The sequence below is a fragment of the Leucoraja erinacea genome, unplaced genomic scaffold, assembly GCF_028641065.1.
Source record: "Leucoraja erinacea ecotype New England unplaced genomic scaffold, Leri_hhj_1 Leri_229S, whole genome shotgun sequence".
NCBI lineage: Eukaryota > Metazoa > Chordata > Chondrichthyes > Rajiformes > Rajidae > Leucoraja > Leucoraja erinaceus.
The window spans coordinates 42,501-46,146 of NW_026576130.1; positions in this window are offsets into that span (position 1 = coordinate 42,501).

The following is a 3,646-nucleotide window of genomic DNA, read 5'->3' on the forward strand; positions in this document are numbered from 1 at the left end:
CTCCAGGGATGCTGCCTGTTACACCAGCTTTTTGGGTCTTGGCCCTGTTCCCGCCTCCCCTGCCCACCCACACTCTGAGCAGATCATTAAAATGTCACTACAGGTGTAAAAGTCTCATCCTCCTGGTGTGGGATTTGAACCAGGTTCACCAGGGCTGGACTAGGACTCTGGGTACAATAATGCACTCCTCCTCCTCCCATAACTGGGCCACCTCTGCCACCTCCTGGCCGTTTGTGTTACTGCGAAGGTGTGCATCTGCCAATTAGACATTCATAGATGCAGGAGTAGGCCATTCAATATGATCTATCATCCAAAATCAGTACCCCGTTCCTACTTTCTCCCCATATCCCCTGATTCCGTTAGCCCCAAGAGCTAAATCTAACTCTATTCCCCTTGAAAACATCCAGCGAATCGGCCTCCACTGCCTTCTGTGGCAGAGAATTCCACAGATTCACAACTCTCTGGGTGGAAAGGTTTGTCCTCATCTCGGTCCTCCTTATCCTTAAACTGTGTGTGAACCCCTAGTTCTGGACTCCCCCCAACATGGGGAACATTTTTCCTGCATCTAGCCTGTTAAGAATTTTAAGAAGGAACTGCAGATGCTGGAAAATCGAAGGTAGATAAAAGGCTGTAGAAACTCAGCGGGTGCAGCAGCATCTATGGAGCAAAGGATCTTCCTTCACTCCATAGATGCTGCCTCACCCGCTGAGTTTCTCCAGCTTTTTGTCTACCTTTAAGAATTGTATATGTTTCTATAAGATCACCTCTCATCCTTCTAAATTCCAGTGAATCTGTCCCTCCCCACCTTCTCCTTCCCCCCTTCCCCATCTCCACCTCTCCCCTCCCTTTCCTCTCCCTCTCCCAAGACTCAAGAGACGGCAGATGCCAAGAGACCCAAACTGCTGTCGGGTCAGGCAGCATCTGCGGAGGGAAATGGAGAGAGGACGTTTTTCCAGTGCGGTCCTTTTATTCCCAGGGCCATTTTAACCCACAAACCGCGCGCGGGCACGACTTTGGGAGGTGGGAGGAAACCGGAGGACCCGGAGTAAATCCATGCGGTCACAAGGAGAACGTGCAAACTCCACATCGCAGGCAAACGGGACGAGATTGGACACACTTGCATCACAAGAAGGGATGGCGTAGTGAGAGGGTAGAGCTGCTGCCTCACAGCGCCAGAGAGCCAGGTTCGATCCTGACCTTCGGGTGCTGTCCGTGTGGAGTTTGCACATTCTCCTGTGACCACGTGGGTTTCCTCCAGGTGCTCCGGTTTCCTTCCACATCACAAAGGCGTGCTTGTGCAGGTTAATTGGCCCTGTGTAAAATTGTCCCCCTGGTGTGTAGGGAGTGGATGAGAAATGTAGAACTTGTGTAAACGGGCGATCGATGGTCAGCATGGACTCGATGGGCCGAAGGGCCTGTTTCCGTGCACTTCCTCAGGACCCGCTCCAGAGCCAGCACATCCTTCCTCAGATACGGGGCCCAAAACTGCTCACAATACTCCAAATGCGGCCGTGACCAGCGCCTTATAGAGCCTCAGCGTTACATCCCAGTTTTTATATTCCAGTCATAGTCATCCAGCGTGGAAATAGGCCCTTCAGCCCATCTTTCTCACGCCAACTAATATGCCCTCTGTTGCAAATGGGCGGCCAATAGCCAGACTGCGGGCCTAAGGACCTGTTTCTATTCTCATAAGTTCAAGGAGCAGAATTAGGCCAATCGGCCCATCAAGTCTACTCCACCATTCAATCATGGCTGATTTATCTTTCCCTCTCAACCCCACACTCCTGCCTTCTCCCGACACCCGTACTAATCAAGGATTTATCTATCTCTGCCTTAAAAATACCCAATGACTTGGCCTCTACAGCCAACAGAGACAAGGGAACACTTTTTCTCACAGAGAGTTGTGAGTCTGTGGAATTCGCTGCCTCAGAGGGCGGTGGATGCCGGTTCTCTGGGTACTTTCAAGAGAGAGCTAGATAGGGCTCTTAGAGATAGCGGAGTCAGGGGATATGGGGAGAAGGCAGGAAAGGGGTACTGATTGGGGATGATCAGCCATGGACACATTGAATGGCGGTGCTGGCTTGAAGGGCCGAATGGCCTACTCCCGCACCTATTGTCTATCAGTGGCAGTGAATTCCACAGATTCACCACCCTCTGACTAAAGAAATTCCTCTGCATCTCCTTCCTAAAGGTATGTCCTTTACTTCTGAGGCTGTGCCCTCTAGTCCTAGACTCTCCCACTAGTGGAAACATCCTCTCCACATCCACTCTATACAGGCCTTTCATTATTCTGTAACGTTTCAATGAGGTCCCCCCCTCAATTAGTGGTTGTGTGTATGTGTGTTTGTGCGCGTGTGTCGCCGTGTGTGTGTGTGCGTGACTGTGTGTGTGTGTGTGTGTGAGTGTGAGTGCGAATGTGTGTGTGAGTGCGCCTGTGTGTGTGAGTGCGATTGTGTGTGTGAGTGCGCCTGTGATTGCGAATGTGTGCGAGTGTGTGTGTGCGTTTGTGCAGTGGTGGACTAGCCAGGGTGTCAGCTTGCCCGATGGCAAGTGGGCCCCCTATATCACGTGGGCCCCCTGATGAAGTGGGCCCCCTTTGTCTCCTGGCAACCAATATTTTTAGACCCAGTCCGCCACTATGTGTGTGCGTGTGTATGAGTGCGAGTGTGTGCTTGCGAGTACGATTGTGTGCGTGCGTGCGAGTGTCAGTGTGTGCACGTGCGTGTGTGTGTGTGTGCGTGCGTGCTAAAGAGCATATGATTGTGCGTGCGTGCGAGTGCCCTCTGTCCTAGTGTGCACGTGCGTGTGTGAGTGCGAGGCCTTTGTTATTCTGTAACGTTTCAATGAGGTCCCCCCCTCAATTAGTGGTTGTGTGTGTGTGTGTGTTTGTGCGCGTGTGTCTCCGTGTGTGTGTGTGTGCGTGACTGTGTGTGTGTGTGCGTGCGAATGTGTGTGTGCGTGCGATTGCGAGTGCGATGTGTGTGCGTGCGTGCGAGTGTGTGTGTGTGTTTGTGCAGTGGCAGACTAGCCAGGGTGTCAGTGCCCGTGGCGAGTGGCCCCCTATGCGAGTGGGTCTGTGAAGTGCCTTTGTCTCCTGGCAACCGTAGACCCAGTCCGCCACTATGTGTGTGCGTGTGTGTGAGTGCGAGTGTGTGCTTGTGAGTGCAAGTGTGTGTGCGAGTGTGTGTGAGAGTGTGTGTGTGTGCGAGTGTGTGTGTGAGTGCGAGTGAGTGTGTGTGTGCACGTGTGTGTGAGTGCGAGTGTATGTGTGTGGGTGTGTGTGTGTGTGTGTGCACGTGCGTGTGTGTGTGTGTGCGTGCGTGCGAGTATGATTGTGTGCGTGCGTGCGAGTGTCTGTGTGTGCACGTGCGTGTGTGTGAGTGCGAGTGTGTGCGTGCGTGCGAGTACGATTGTGTGCGTGCGTGCGAGTGTCAGTGTGTGCACGTGCGTGTGTGTGAGTGCGAGTGTGTGCATGCGTGCGAGTACGATTGTGTGCGTGCGTGCGAGTGTCAGTGTGTGCACGTGCGTGTGTGAGTGCGAGTGTGTGCGTGCGTGCGAGTACGAGTGTGTGTGTGTGTGCACGTGCGTGTGTGTGCGTGCGATGGGAGTGTGTGCGTGCGTTTCTGAAAAAAAATCAACAAACACC